The sequence below is a fragment of the Canis lupus genome, chromosome 4 (assembly GCF_011100685.1).
Source record: "Canis lupus familiaris isolate Mischka breed German Shepherd chromosome 4, alternate assembly UU_Cfam_GSD_1.0, whole genome shotgun sequence".
Taxonomy (NCBI): domain Eukaryota; kingdom Metazoa; phylum Chordata; class Mammalia; order Carnivora; family Canidae; genus Canis; species Canis lupus.
This window is the reverse complement of record NC_049225.1, coordinates 57,440,926-57,457,818: the sequence shown is the minus strand read 5'-3', so window position 1 is coordinate 57,457,818 and position 16,893 is coordinate 57,440,926. Positions and strand designations below refer to the sequence as shown.

The following is a 16,893-nucleotide window of genomic DNA, read 5'->3' as shown; positions in this document are numbered from 1 at the left end:
GAGGATATTATGCTAAGTGAGTTAAGTCAGAAAAAGAAAAACACCATATGATATTCATTCATGTGGAATCTAAAAACCAAAACAATTAAACAAAGAAAATGAAACAGAAACAGACTCATAGATACAGAGAAAATGGTTGCCAGAAGGAAAGGGGGTAAAAAATGGAAGAAATAGGTGAAGAGGATTAACAGGTACAAACTTTCAAATATAAATAAGTCATGGAGATGTAACATACAGCATTGGGAATGTAGTCAATAATACTGTAATAACTTCATACAGTGATAGCTGGTAACTTACTTAATGTATATAAATATCAAATCACTGTGTTGCACACCTGAAACTACTACAATATTTTATATCAATTATTCTTCAATTAAAAATAAGAATACTATAATACAACCATATAATTAAGAGCTCTACCTTAGAGCTAGATGCTCAGGTAGAGGCTTTGACTTAGTCACTAAATGTGTGACCTTGAGTAAGTCACTAAGTCCATCTAGATAGCAATTTGTCTTTTGCACAGTGAGGGGTAGGATAAGACCAAGTGTTTCATATATTCTGCAAAATGGCCCTATGTGGTGAGACAGTATCCATTTGGCAAAACTGTGTGTCCTCTATTCGCTCTGCTAACCGAAGCAGTCCTACTTTTCTATATTCTATATGTTAGGAATCTGTTTCTGTTTCGTTTGCAAGTTTCTGTCACTAAAAATGGAACTAAATTTCCTCTAAGTCATGTTGTAGCTCATAATAGACCCTGACATTTCTTAGGGGAAAGCAGTCAGAGGTGAAAACTAGTAAGTGTGTCCATGAAAGATCCACTTTGTCTTTAGGATATAATGTCTTTAGTATATCAACTCCCAAGGAAATCCTTTTAGGTTGAGATTTGTGCTACATTATATATTTCTAAAACTTTCCCCAGCTGTTCACATTCACTTTTTTTTTTTTTTTTTTTTTCTGCTAGGATTAAACCCCTCAATTGCTCTTTTACAGATTTCTAACCGATTAACAGCCAGGATTTCAGGCAAGCAGAATCCAATTAACATACTTAATATATCCATCAATTATTAATTTAATTAAAACATTTAGTAAATTGCCATCACTGTACCCAAAGCTGGATGAGTATCTTGAATACTTTGGGGAAGTCTGGATTGCAACATAGACATTTTTTGTATTTCTTAGGGCCTAAAACTGGAAGAAAATAAAATGGCCTGTTCCTTCCTTCCTTTTCACTCTCAGATAATTTGGAAAAGTTTAGCTCCTCCTAAAAAATTCAGACTGCAAATTGGCTTTTCCAGTGTCAACAGTTCTTTCAATTTTCAAGCATACACTTAATTTCTCTAGATAACTACTATACCCTTAATTCAGTCATTCTTCCTTATCTACTAATCATGACCTCGTCTTAATAAACCAGTCTTGGTTATGTTATGCTATGCTATATAAAATTAGGTAAGGAAATGACATTAGTTGTTAAATGTCCAGTCTAGTAAATAAGTAATACAAGTCCCACTTTTTGATACCTTGCCCTCCCACATAACAGACATCACAAATCAATTACTCCACAACTTCTCCTTTCATCTAAGACTTGTTCAGCCCTGTCTTATCTTTCTTTTCTAGTCACTTTTGAAACCCTAAAACCACTTTTACCAAACACCATATACTGAAACTCCTCCTTGGATGCCATGTCTAGATTCTCATATTCCTCTTCTATCACTCTCAACTAAACCTAGACATCATAATACTTTTGTGTCTGATGAACACAAACTTCACAAGCCCAGGTAGAAGAAAAAAAAAATCAGCATAGGTCAGAGCTTCAAAGGAGCAGTGCGGACTATAATAAAGCTCTTTCTTCCTACCAAGCCCCCTCTGACCACACCCCACTTTATCAGGGCACTCCAACTCTCCTTTCTTCGGGGAGGCTCTCTTCCTAAAAGCTTAAATGTGGGCAATTGCTTGACAGAGCAAGCCAAGAGTGCAGTAATCACCTCTATTGTTACTCTCCGTGTCCTCTGGGTAGATGTTAATTATAGCTTTTGGAGGCAACTAGTAAAGTAACTGGGGTAGGGAGCCCTGAGATTAGGTGGATTGATTTATCTGAACTCTTCTGGTTCTTTCCAGGACCTGTGCTAAACGGGGTGAGAAATTTGATTAACTCTAAAGCAAGGCAAACTATTCAAGGAGATGATTTAGCAAAACAGGAGTATAGGCTTCTCAGGTAAACTCCGGTTCCAATCTGACCTCTGCCACCCGCTAGCCTGAGGACATTGGCCAATTCTGTTTCTTCTTCTACAAGACAATATTAGTAATTCTTTATCACATGATTGGTGAGACAAATTTTTAAAAATATTTTATTTATTTACTCATGAGATACAGGGCGGTGGGGGGGGGGAGAGAGAGGGAGGGAGAGAGAGAGGTAGAGACACAGGCAGAAGGAGAAGCAGGCTCCATGCAGGACGCCCGATGTGGGACTGGAGCCCGAGACTCCAAGATCATGTCCTGGGCCAAAGGCACATGCCAAACCACTGAGCCACCCAGGGGTCCTGAAATAAATTTATTAAATGAATTTATTCATTCATTTCATTCATTAAATGAAATCTCATTCAGTAAATGAGATTATGAATATAGGGTTTCCAGCACATTCCTTGGCATAGAGTCATCATATAATAAATTTGTATCAAATTCTATCAACATGCAACTTCAAATAAATATATAACAAGTTGGGATGCCTGGGTGGCTCAGCAGTTGAGCATCCGCCTTCGGCACAGGGTGTGATCCTGGAGTCCCGGGATCCAGTCCTACATCCATCTACCTGCATGGAGCCTGCTTCTCTCTCTGCCTATGTTTCTGCCTCTCTGTTTCTGTGTCTTTCATGAATAAAGAAATAAAATCTTAAAAAAAAGATATGACAAGTTTTTCTTGTTAGGTAAGTGTGTCAAAGGAACAGGAATGCCTAGACACACCAGCAGAATCACAGTGGATCTCAAATTTTCTCTTGGGATATGATGAAGATAAAGGTTTTACACAAATCTTCTACTCAATAAATTATTTTTCTCAATTCTAACATATTAGTTTTAATAAATTCTTACTATTCCTGAAATTAGTCTTAAAACTGATACTTACATTTAGCATGGTACTATAACTTTCTCTTGAAAGTTTGTCTTAAAATCCATAGGATGTCTTATACTCAAGGATGTTTTAATTACATAATTAAGTGAAAGAGTATTATTAAAAATGTATCATCTCCTTTAAGAAATGAGCATAGCTATGCTCTGAGAAGCCTAAAAGACCTGGTTGACTATCCCAGGTGTCACCAAGTTTTTCCTTCAAATTTTTACTTTGTCCTTGAGTCTCTCTCACTTTAATTCTTTACTACATCCCTATCTTCTAACTACTATTTTCTGATCACTTGCTATGTTCCAAGTACAGTGCCAAAGGCCTTATAAAGCTCATTTTATTTTACTGCTTACAGCTCTAGAGGTGTAGGAAATTAAAGGGGTAGATGTGGAGGCTCTGATTAAAACACTGAGGTACAGACAGGTGAAGTGACATGGTTCTAGTTTATAGTATCAGAGATGGGGGTCAAGTTTAGGTCTGACACTGAAGCCGTGATTCCTGAGCTTGACCAAAGTTCCTTGATTATAAGAAAAAGGCTTTACAAGGAAAGAAGTACCATAGTCCCCAATAGGGATAACCTCAGAGATAGGGCATAGTGGAAAGCAGAAGAGGGTGCTGTCAAAGTAGCTTCAGAGAAGGAAAATTAGCAAAATCAAAATATACATTGTGTGCCTTAACATTATTTTTCAATCGGTGAATAATATACATTTTTAGGCTCCATGGAACATAACATGCAGAGGAATACGAGATTGATATTATATAGAATGTATTTAATATATACATTTATATATTTTTATATATTTTTCTATATTTTTACACTTTAAAAACAATAATTGATTAAAATTCATGGTGGAAAATATTTTATTGGGGCCATAATTCAAAATGGGAAGTTTCATCTTTTAAACTATGTGGATGTAAAAATACTTCTTTAAAAACAGTAAATGATAGAAATGTTAAAACAGAAAAAAAAGAGAAAGAAAAAGTAAAGCAAAAGGAAAAAAACTACAAAAGTAAGATAAACAAGCGATAACTGGCAAATATTCATATGTTATATTAACTACATTTAAATCACTTACCTGGCCTGGCCCAAGCCTGAGTCCTGGCCTCCCGAGTCATCCTCTTGCTCTCTGAGCAGCATGAGCTTCACCACCCACTCCACCTTCTCTTCCATCTACTGGTCCCTGGACTCTGTGCAGTCGCCCAGCCACCGGGTCCGGCCGATCAGCAGCAGCGCGGCCAGCGTCTATGCAGGCGCAGGGGGGCTCTGGCTCCCAGATCTCCGTATCCCACTCCACCAGCTTCCCGGGCGGCTGGGGGGCTGGGGGACCTGGCCGAGGTAATGGCCGGGGGTCTGGCGGGCATCGGGGGCATCCAGAGCAAGAAGGAGACCATGCAAGACCTGAATGACTGCCTGGCCTCTTACCTGGAGAGGGTGAGGAGCCTGGAGGCTGATAAACAGAGACTGGAGATGAAAATCCAGGAACACCTGGAGGGACCCCAGGTCAGAGACTGGGGGCATTACTTCAAGACCATCGAGGACCTGAAGGCTCAGATCTTTGCAAGTGCTGTGGACAATGCCTGCATCGTTCTGCAGATTGATAATGCCCATCCTGCTGCTGACGACTTCTGAGTCAAGTATGAGATGGAGCTGGCCATGCGCAAGTCTGTGGATAATGACATCCATGGGCTCCGCCAGGTCATTGATGACACCAATGTCACTCGGCTGCAGCTGGAGACAGAGATTGAGGCTCTCAAGGAGCAGCTGCTCTTCATGAAGAAGAACCACGAGGAGGAAGTAAAGGGTCTACAAAACCAAATCGCCAACTCTGGGTTGACGGTGGAGTTGGATGCCCCCAAATCTCAGGACCTCAGCAAGATCATGGCAGATATCCGTGCCAGTATGATGAGCAGATATCTGGGCCCAGTATGACGAGCTGGCTCAGAAGAACTGAGAGGAACTGGACAAGTACTGGTCCCAGCAGATGGAGGAGAACACCACAGTGGTCACCATGCAGACCACTGAGATAGGAGAAGATGAGATGACCCTCACGGAGCTGAGATGTACTGCCCAGTCCTTGGAGATCAACCTGGACTCAACGAGAAACCTGAAGGCCAGCTTGGAGAACAGCCTGAGGGAAGTCGAGACCGCTACGTGATGCAGATGTGCAGCTCAACGGGGTCCTGCTGCACCTGGAGTCAGAGCTGTCCCAGACCTAGGCAGAGGGGCAGTGCCAGGCCCAGGAGTATGAGGCCCTGCTGAATGTCAAGGTCAAGCTGGAGGCTGAGATTGCCCCCTACCATTGCCGGTTGGAAGATGGGGAGGACTTCAGTCTTACTGATGCCCTGGACAACAGCAACTCCTTGCTGACCATCCAGAAGACCACCACCCGCAAGATCGTGGACAGCAAGGTGGTGTCTGAGACCAACGACACCAAAACTCTGAGGCGTTGAGGCAGCAAAACAGAGTACCCTTTGAGGAGAAGGAGGCCAATTAAAGATTCAGAGGTCAAAAAAAGTCACTTACCTGTTGCATGCATAAAACATCTCCACTCACATGCTTTATTCTGACAAAGCCTACAGCAACTCCGAGCTTTTATTTTCCTAAGAGGTGCTGGCTTATAACAGCTGTCCCAAAGCAATTATCAATACTCTCAAATTTTTCTCAATTTGGACAGTAAATTATACAGTTACCCTAATATTACTCAAGCTTTGACTTTTTAAAAAATATTACATTTATTTATTTGACAGAGAGAACAAGAGAGCATAAGCAGGGGGAGCAGCAGCAGAAGAGGGAGAAGCAGGCTCCACACTAAGCAGGGAGCCCCATGGGCCTGATCTCAGGACCCTAGGGTCATGACCTGAGCCTAAAGCAGATGCTTAACTGACTGAGTCACCCAGGTGCCCCTACTCAAGGAGTTTTGACTTTTTATGCTAGCCCTGCCAATTATAAACCATAACATATTTTTTATTCATCAGATTCCTTTAAATGGCAATTTCCCCATACGTACTAGTAGAAATGGTATCATAGTTCACTTTTCAACAAACACCAGGGAGTTGCAGAAACTTACAAGGTAAGCACAACATGATGACTGCCTCCTTCTACAAGAGTTCCTCCTCCTGAGAGCGCCTGCTAACTTGACCCACAAAATATATTAATTCAGACTCCAGTGAGGATTGAAGAGACAGTAATGGACATTCTGACAGGATTCAAAGTGAGTGCTCATGGCAACTTATTATATTGGTAGAGTTTTCTCCTTGAAGCACGATTTTCACTTCCAAATATCACCTTAAAGTGTGATGTCTTCTTCAGAGCACTGAGTAATCCAGTATTGTGCTTTGCACCCCTCCAGATTTATCTTCCATTACTTGGGACTGTGACACTTTGAGAGGAGATGTTCTGGGAAGAGCAAGCCTTTTCTATGACAACACATTGCTTTCCACTGCACCAGGCTTCTTGGGAAGAGAAAGAAGTGGGCTGCCACCAAGAAGGAGAGGTGTTGGTTGTAAATTATCTATCAGTAAAATGTCTCTTAACAAAAAACATGTCTGGCCAACCATAATATCTGCATTTTTTTTATGACTGAATTATTCCTTTGGACAAAGACTTTTTTCCCTCTAGGTCCAGATGTGGCCCGGTAAGAGCTTTTAGCGGTTTTTATTAGGCACCCAGCATCCATCTTTCTTTTATATGCTCTACATACGCTCAGGATGCTGTGCTTTTTATATACGATTCAAGGGAAGGTGACCTTACCACCTAAGTCAAGTACAGATTTAATTGGTCCAAGCAAGCAGCCCAGAGTCTTTTCTGGATGATTGATAGGAGTCAGAGATGACTCCTTTGGTATGAATGGAAGGTCTCAGTCAATGCTTTATTGACGGGGTTCTTTCTCTGTTTGGGTGTCTGCATCTATCTCTTTGTCACCACAAAATAATCAGGATTACAATGATGTGAATTAAAGAAGGCAGAGTGGAGACAAGGAAAAATCTTGGGTCTGTGGTAGTATTACTAAGCCTAACCTACCTCTGAACTTTGAGTAACAGACAAAATAAACATAACATTGTTTATGTAGATTTGAGTCAAAGATTTTGTTTCTTTCATCCTAGAGTATGGACACTGATTCAGTGTTTGGGGAGGCATAAGTGATTGATTTCCTTCACCACGGGAGGTGAAACAGTCTCTGTGAATGGCAGCAACATCGATCCAATTCAATTAAGCCAAAAATCTGGGAATTATCTTTGGTTTCTTCTTATTTTTTCTCACTTCAAAACTATTAGAAACTTATGTCTACTAGCCTCCAAGATATCCTGCATTCCATCTACTTTCCTTGAACTCCATCCTTGCATATGTGTACTGATTTTTGTGTCTGGGACATGTCCATATCCATCCAAATGATCTCCCACTACCACTAATATCTCACTCCCGTTGTGTTCATCTATGCCACAGAAATAAGTCTGAAACCTTTTAATGACTTTCCATCTGCTTGGGATAGAAGCTCTATATCTTATCAGGACACACAGAATCCCACATGACCTGCCATTCACCTACTAAACCTTTTTTTCTTTCTAAGACTTACTCTTCCTCAGCCACACTGGTGTCTTTTTAATCTGTCTGCTTAAGTTTATTTCTGCCCCAGTGCTTTTGCACTTTCCTTTCCATCTAGAAAGCCTTTCTCTTGGTGTTTCATGGCTGAGTCCTCATCCTTCAAGTTTCAGCTTAATATTAACTCCCTGGAGAAGTATTTCTCGATTGCTTACTTCATGTTTCATTTCACCATTTTACTTTGTCCTATTAAACAATGATCAGGTCATCTATGTATTTCCTTTATTGCTACTGTCAAAATGTAATTATATTCTATTGTTTGTATGTATTCATTTAGGTCTGTCTCTTTATCAACAAGATCAACTCCACCGAGGGAGAAATCTTATGGTTATATCCACCTGAGACACTGACTTAGGAGGTAACTGGCTATGGCAGGTTTAAAACCTTACTGTGAATTCTTGGATACTCTTCCCATTGAGAGGTGGGATATCTGTTTCTTGACCTTAAATTTGGGAAAGCTTTGGCAAATATGATTCAGTGGAAGTGATGCTTTGTGACTTTTGAGAATAACATAAAAGACCACGCAGCTTCTGCCTTGTTTGCTGGAAATGCTCACTCATGGAATGCTGAGCTGCTACTAAGAAGTCCATTTCTCTGAGGTTGCCATGCTATAAGGGTCACATATAAGCTCTTTAGTAAAAAGTCTAAGTTTATACCCTTCTTTAGCTACCCTAATCCAGGATCCAGATATATGAAACAAGATTCTATTTTGCAAGTAGACTCTCCAGCCTCAGACGAACCAGACTTCAGATATTCAAGACATCCCAGGTGACATTCTGAAAATTATAAAATCATACAGTAGAGAAAAGCTGTCCTTCCTGTCAGTACCCTTTCTGATTCCTAATGTGTGAAGTCATTAAGCATAATTAAATGATTTTTTTTATCCCACTAAGTTTTAGGATGTCTTCTAATGTAATAGTTGATATCTAGAATAATGGCCCCCATCAAATATTTGAAAATGTTTGATGAATAGTATTGAACACTCTCTTTGTAGGGACACTAATCCAGAAACCTGGGTTCTAGTCCAAGCTCTGTCATTCATGTTTTATGTGACCCTGAGAAAATCTTTCCCATCTACAGGTACCAAGTTTCTTCACGTACATTGAGGTGATATGACAACCTGTATTTGATTCCCTACACCAAATTCCTAGTCTATAGATGAGAACTAAGGATTCCAGTGACATGGAGAAAGGTAAATAGCCAGAAATAGGAGCTCTCTCTTCTCTGTGAATTTAAATCTGCTAGAAGGATATGAGCCTTAGGAGATCTGAGTAGGTTGTGGAGGGGGCAGAGGGTTGACAAGGCACACATTTTCCTGAACCTGAGTATTTCCAAGGGAATAATCTGTCTTTGTCCTTAAAGTCAGATCATGTAAGAGTACAGGGGCTCAGTGGACAGATGAGTTAGTAAGGGGAAAGGAAGAGACTGCAGATGAGTGGCTCCTGAAGGCTTCTATTTTCCAAAGAAACCATTTCCCTTGTTTCTTTCCAAGATTTTGAAATGTCTTTCTTTCTACAGTAGTGACTCCAGAATTTGGAAGATGAAACTATGACTATAGTGTAAATGTGGTAGAAAGACTGCTTGGTCTTTGGGCTGCCCTCAAAGTTGAGAAGCCCTATGTTAGTCATCACTCTGACCTTCTGTTGTGTAAAATGAGGATAATTATGCCCATCTTCATTATGAAATGTAGGTGTCTCCCCCAGGGCTCAGAGAAGTGAAGTGGAAGAGGTCTCCTGATTGGTAATACAAAGCCGTTTTATTAGAGTAGTCCCTAACCCCACAACATGGGTATCATGTTCTAAAGAAGCAGCAGCATGGACAGTCAGGTATAACATATGTAAACACACGTTTTACCACCATTGGGGTTTCTGTGAGATTATTCACTGGGGATAGATCTTAGAGTCTGATTGGGTGAAGAACTAGTGAATGAGAGAAGAATTTCTGGGATATCATTCCCATCATGAGTAAAGGTATATAGGGTAGTGCTCTCAGCTTGTAGACTTTAAATGGCCATGATTCAGATCAACCTGAACAGAACTGAAGCACATTCTGGGAAGAATTAAACAGACTTCTGGGGGCAGGGGGTATCTCATCCAAAAGAATCATTAAAACAAACAGCTCAGCTCACGTTATTATCAGACACTGCATTATGGATTACTGTCATTCCTTCTGCTAAGTTCAAAGATAGCTTGAGAATCTTTCTCATCACAGTGGTAGAGCTGCCACAGCCACAAGATGAGTGCTATTCCATGAAACCAAAAATATTTTTAATCTCTGTACTCAGATTTCTTCATCAAGGGGCAAAAGTGATTCAGAATATGGTCTGGTGTTCAGTATTTAGATTTTTTTCCAAGCATAGGCCCCCCAAAAAATACACAAAGATAAATATGTCTATAAGAAGAGGTATCTGAGGTGGGGATATTTGAAAAAGTCACACAATTAGACACAAAACCTGGGCTTTCATATCTATGGTTCAGTGCCCCTTGCATTACCTTGCAATCAATGCCCTACAGTTAAAACAGGCTAAACCAGCTGTAAGCAGCAAAATAAGAAGCACAATTTTATATAATAGGATTCTCTTTCATTTTGCCTGTTTGAATTTAGGAGTTAGTATAGAGGGAGTTAGTATAGAGCATGCAAATATATTTATATTTATATTTATATTTATAGTTAGTATATAGAGCATGCAAATATATATATATTTATATATATAAATATTATATATATAATAATATATATAATTATTATATTATATATTTGGAATTTGGAAGATGAAACTATGACTATATTATATATATAATATTATATATATATATAGTCATCACTATATATATATATATATTAACTGGCTAGTTGACCTATATGGTTTGTTTAAGGATAAGAGTGACGAAATAACGGAATGATTTATGAATTAAGGTGGTATATGACATAAGGGGTTATTACCACTAGTTGTCTGAATGTATCTTTAAAACACTGATTCACTTTTAAGAGTTTAGGCAAACAAACTAGAAGAAGGCAGATATTTATTAGGAAACTGAGCAATTAGTCCATCTGATCAATTCAGCTAAAATAAGTTTAACTCTAATCAATCATTTCCTGTTCATCTAGTGTGTAATTAGGAATCAGAATGCAAGCAAAGGAAAGACTCTCCTCACATGAAGACACTATGGGTGGAACATAGTCTACTACTCCTGTGGAGAGGAGCTGCTCCACCACGATGAGGCAGGGAGAAGAGGATAAGGCGAATTATGATGGTAAACACATAGGCTAGCATGCCACCATACTCATCCTTCAAATACAATGTAGACATTACAAATTAATTTTAATGCTTTTTTCTGTTCAGAATTGATGTGGCCTCAGACACCTTTTCCAAAAATAATCCAGGCTGCTTCAATGGCCAGCTGAACTTGACAAATGAGATAAAACTTACTGGCAGAGAAGGGGCTCCTGCACCCCAATGTTTATAGCAGCGATGTTCATGATAGCCAAACTATGGGAAGAGCTGAGATATCTATTGACAGATGAATGGATAAAGATGATGTGGTATCTCTATATACAAGGGAATATCACTCAGCCATCCAAAAGTGAAATCTTGCCATTTGCAATGATGTGGATGGAAATAGAGGATATTATACTGAGTGAAATAGGCCAACCAGAGAAAGACAATTATCATATGATCTCACTCAAATGTGGAATTTAAGAAATAAAACAGAAGGTAGTAAGGGAAGGGAGGAAAAAATAAAACAAGATGAAAACAGAGAGGGGGGTAAACCACAAGAGATTCTTAATCATAGGAAACCAACTGAGGGGTTGGCGGGGGGGATGGGGTAACTAGCTGATAGGAATTAAGGAGGGCACATGATGTAATGAGCACTGGGTTTTATATAAGACTGATGAATCACTGATCTCCACTGCTGAACCCAATAATATATATTAATTGAATTTAAATAAAATTTAATTTATAAGAAAGACTTACTGGTAGAATGTTAGGAGCTAAGAATGGACTGAGAAATAAGATACCTGTGTATCCCAGCCTGGCCACTGATCTACTCTCTGTACTGTGGACACATTTCTTTCCCCCTCCCAGCATCAGCTGTCCCACCAGTGAATAGAACAAAAATCTCAGTATTACCTATGTTAGAATCATTGCCCTGGAATCTTTTCTTCAATCAATCTTACAGATGAGCTATGCTTGCCAAGACATCTAATGAGTTGGTGTGCATGCTGGGGTAAAGAGGGTGAGTATTTCCCTGGTGCCTTTGTAAAGTTATTTTAAATTTGTATGGTCAAATAGAAGCAGAATAATGTCACCTCGAATTGTTATCACTGGCTTTTTTCCCCCCATTCTAGCCTGCTTAAGGCTAGCCACTGCCGCATTATCTTCTGGGGCATTGGAGAAGGATGCAAAGGATTCTGAGCAAATTGGAAAGCCTAAGTTTTGCTCCTCACTTTGTTACAATAGTTTCTCTTTAGGATGCTACTTATTCCAAATATATCTACCCCTGTGTTCCATACCTCCCAGCTCCTAAAACGGATATAGTGTACTGTAAAACCAATGAACAACTAGATTGTTTCTCTCTTGTGAACTTCAACTATGACTTGTGGAACTGGAGCCAATCTGTGGAAGGCTCTTGGGTGGAGATGTTTCACAGAGACAGAATTTGGGCAGAATACTGCTTTTGTTCAAGGTGAGGAGGCAGAGATAAGTGTTCAAGAGAGCACAAAGCAGAGGGCCCTTTAGAGATGGAGCTATTTGCTTAGGTTCCAAGTATATAGTTTTTATTTCTAATTTTGTTGAGGCTCTGAGGGACTTAATCAAGTGTCCTGGATTCTCTAAGCTCTCCTTATCCTTACCACAAATTGTCTTTTGTTATAGCCAGCTTGAGCAGGTTTGTGGTCCTGCAGCCAAACCTTAGTCTGTTAAATGAGGGAGGAATTATGAAGGAGTAGTTTGGACTAAGAGAGTTCTGAGGTCACATTCATGAATCTATACTTGTTTCTTTCCACATTGATGAACTTAGTTTCCACCCTGAAATTAACGTGGTGTCAGCTGACTGTTTTCTATTTTTTAAAGATTTTATTTATTCATGAGACACACACACACACACAGAGAGAGAGAGAGAGAGAGAGAGAGAGAGAGAGAGAGGCAGAGACACAGGCAGAAGGAGAAGCAGGCTCCATGCAAGGAGCCCAACATGGGACTTGATCTTGGGTCTCCAGGATCACGCCCTGGGCTGAAGGCAGCACTAAACCGCTGAGCCACATGGGCTGCCCAGCTGACTGTTTTCTTGAGGAAACTTTCTTTGCCCATGGCCTCATCCTTCTCATCCACTGAATTTTCCAGAGCATATAGTTGAGTGCTATGTGAACACTCACCACTTAGCCCTTTATGAGGTTTCCTCTAATTCCATTTTCCCAGAATTATCAGTCTCCTCTGTGTCTGCCTCTTTTATATCTCTTTGCTGCCCTATAATATAATTATTTTTCCAAGTTTATGAACACAAACTTAACCCTCAGGCACTCAAGATGACCCCTGAAGACTGACATATTTCTAAGAATCCTTTCACGTGTGGCTATCTCAACCAGTTTCCCAAAATTATTAAGGAAACAATCTCTGAGTTTGAATCTCAGCTCCACCAATTACTGAATATGCAACCATGCAATAATTACTTAAGCTTTCTGAACCTCAGTCCCTTCATATTTAAGATGAAGTTAAATCAAATCACGCATGTACTTAATTAGCACAATCCCTTTGATATTATAGTCAGTCAATAAATGTCATACCTGTCAACATCATCATCCCTAGCTCAGCATACCCTTGCCCTGCTTCTCATGCCCACTCACAGGTTACAATGCAAGTCAATCAATGCCTCCTTCAGGGAGCTTTCCCTGTACTTTTCTACTTCTTTATATATTAAAATGGTTATAACATTTAATATATTACAAAGTGATACTTCATATTTTTTATACATGTAAAAGTATTTTATACTTTATACATTTTCCCCACATATGTGAGATCCTTAAGGGCAAGTAAATTGTTGCCTGATACCGCTTTCTTTCTCATCCCAAAACAGTCTGCCACAAAGTATTTTTTATTTTACCCTTCATATAGATCCCAAATCCTGCCTCTTAGCTCTCAATCTCCACTGAGAGGACCAATTATGATGTTAAGTGATAGTCATATAAGGTCTCCCAAACAGGTGGTCATACCCATTTACACAAAAGAAATAAGAAGAGCTGAAACAAGTGAAGTGGCCCACCCAGGGTCACCCCGGTGTAAACCTAGAATGGAGTGATTTTTCGGTTCAGGCTTTAACAACTTCGAAGACTCCCATAAGGGGAGCCTATTCTGTTCTGAGGTAACCACTTCTTAGATGGATAACTCTATTTAATATATAACACCCCTCACCTTTCACTGAGTTCAAGTCCACTTTTCAACAACTTATGCAGTTTCTAGTTCAAATTCTTAAACCATTCAGGATAAGTCTTATCCTTTATCCTCCTGACATCCCTCCAGACACTTCAAGTCAGTGATCTAATCTCCATTTATTCTTCCTTTGAACCTGAGCAGTGCTGCCAGGTCTATCTGATTGCAGCAGAAATAATTAGAATGGCTGGGTAAGTATAACAGGGAGGATTCCAGGCAAGGACAAAGAGTCTATCTCTTCAGCAGCAGAAAGGGAGAGAGCAAAGTGTTACCTGATATATGATAGAAGAATATAAATGAAATGCTGTAGGGCATCTAATTCGGTGTTCCTTGCTACCTGGTCCTGTTGCCTACCCAGAAGGGGACAGTAAATGAAATTAGCAGAATCTAAATTTAGAGAAGATCAAAGGAAATCCTTCTCTACACAATGTGCAATTATCCATTACTGCAGGATATTATTGAGGCAAATTGAAGCAAGAAGAATTTGGAAAAGGATTAGGTGCTTATATGAATAAGAACAGCTTGTGCAGTTACTAGCAAGGATAACAATTACATGGCCAATTAGTCCCCCGGTGTCAGGGTATGCACTGAGCTCAAGCTGGGGTCAGAGAATGTACTGCCTACAGAAGAGTACAGTAGCATCCAATTTTCTAGGAGTATTATTGGATTTTCCTTTGACTAATTCCTCTAAAGAATCTAAGGGAAAACACTTCAGTTAGTAGAGTATGAATCGCTTCAGTTTGGCTTTTGGATCTGGGTCAGAAACAGAAATGGCCTCTGAGAAATCTCCGTATAAAAATGTGACACCAAAGTCCTGGAACAACGGTTTCAAAATGGTGGGATGGGAAGGATAGTGCACAGGTCATCTGAAGACCTGGTTTCTGATCTTATTCCATATTAGCTGAATGACTCAGTGACATCACGTACCTTTGTGAGCTTCACTTTCCTATTCTATAAAATGATGGCCATTATTGTAGCTTTGTGTATGTAAACGTTTCTAGTTCCTCAGACCTCATAGCCTAGATGGGTAAAATCAAGAAAGTTGATTTTTAAATTGATAGAGAAGAGGGGTCAGTTTATATAAAGTACATAATGGCAGCAAAAAGGATTTTGCTTCATTTACCCATGAGGAAAATGTCTAACTCACACACTCAACTTTGAGGACCTTATTTCCTCATTGTTGACAGTCATTCCTCCCCTTTATATTATAGGCCATGGGGTCACCGATACTGACCACTCTCACACAGTAGTCTTAGATAGCTCTTTGCTCCAAAAGCTCTTACAATAAAGCTTTTCTAAGTCTCTAAAACAGGAAAGGCCCACCCTTAGAATCATATAATATTTACGTATAAAAATTTTTCTGTCTTACTCACTTGGACAAGTTCCCTCAGGGTAAGGTCATAGGACAATGTATATCTATGAGGAGAGGTCAGGAACTGGGGACATGCTTTTAGCTTCTTGAACATCCTTCCCTTTATTATGCCTTCGCATTTGAATGACCAAAAGAATACAACACCCATATCAGTAATGTATTGGCTTCGTAGATAAATTAATCTCCAGTGGGCACTCACATATCTGCATTCTCAAATTCACAAAGGGACTAGAGGAAAAGAATAATTAACAAATGAAAAGTTTTTATACTAGTAGTGAATCTGGGAAGCACCTGATATGGCATATTGGGGCTTATTCTATGTTCTATCCAAAGAATACAGGCACAATAGTAGAATTTGCTACCAAAAGACCACTCCTGTTAGAAATACACTGCCTCAGTTAATTTTGCGCTGCCTCAACAAAGAAAAGGAATTTCTGACCATGTCCACACTCTGTGGTCCAACTATCACTCAGCAACCTCTCCCTGTGTAGGCTGATGGGAACTCCTAGTTGTCAAGTAACACTGTAATTAAATGCTTGTGGGCTTGGTTTGTTTGTTTGTTTTAATTTGTATTTAGAAGATTTAAATGCACATAGTCTATGGGAGCTAGTATCACACAGATGAGCATAAGACTCGCTTTGGAAAGATGAGAAAATCGAGAAAAAATTTGGAACATCTAGAAGCTACCATTGTTCAAATGAGAAAGAACAAGCTAGAGATGAAAACTTGTCTTTTCTACTTCTTTAAATGTTGTTTCTGAGGTATAGCCTTGTAACGGATGGCTCTACAAGTAAGGAGTACAGATAGCTAACAACGTATGAAAAATGGAAAGTAGATTAAATTGTGGACCCAAGATGTTTTATCTCCCATACCTGGCTCAAAAGCATTAATTAGTAATAAAGCTTCCCAATTATGTTCACTCAAGCTAACATAACTCCAATGTTAAAATTCATTGAAAATATCAAAACAATAAACACTTCTAAATATCAATCCTGTCAATAAAATGTATCAGTACTGAAATTAGAAATAAAAATAATCTAAAGTCATTTTAAAGGAATATAACATAAACAATGGATTATTCAGGCATGCAACAATGGTATGGTATTAGGCAACCTATGAGTGTAACACGTCAATAAATAGATCAAAGGAGAATTATCTCAGTAGAGGCCAAAATCAAACTGACAAAACTCAATACCATTACTGCTAAAAACTCTTGCTAATCCACGAAAGCAATGCCACCATTTTAACCTGGAAAGAAAAATATATCTAAAATCAATTGTTAGCACTGGACACAAGGTAAAACTATAATGGCCTACTAACTAAAATCCAAAAAAAGAAAATTCTGTCAACCACAAGGTTATGAAAATTCTAGACATTAAACTT

The 16,893-nt window shown here is 39.3% G+C and overlaps 1 long non-coding RNA gene and 1 pseudogene across 2 annotated transcripts in view; both read left to right on the top strand.

Moving 5' to 3' along the window:
- The first annotated feature begins 4,247 nt into the window (after positions 1-4,247).
- On the top strand, positions 4,248-5,562 carry LOC100684160 (annotated as a pseudogene).
- A 2,424-nt stretch (positions 5,563-7,986) lies between these two features.
- LOC111095718 overlaps positions 7,987-16,893 on the top strand; it is a 30,663-nt gene continuing 21,756 nt past the window's right edge. For both annotated transcript variants that reach the window (XR_005357632.1, XR_005357631.1), the window contains exons 1-5: positions 7,987-8,069; positions 8,378-8,479; positions 8,792-8,903; positions 10,820-10,965; positions 11,799-11,949. This is a non-coding gene — a long non-coding RNA (uncharacterized LOC111095718). The remainder of the gene's footprint in view (positions 8,070-8,377; positions 8,480-8,791; positions 8,904-10,819; positions 10,966-11,798; positions 11,950-16,893) is intronic.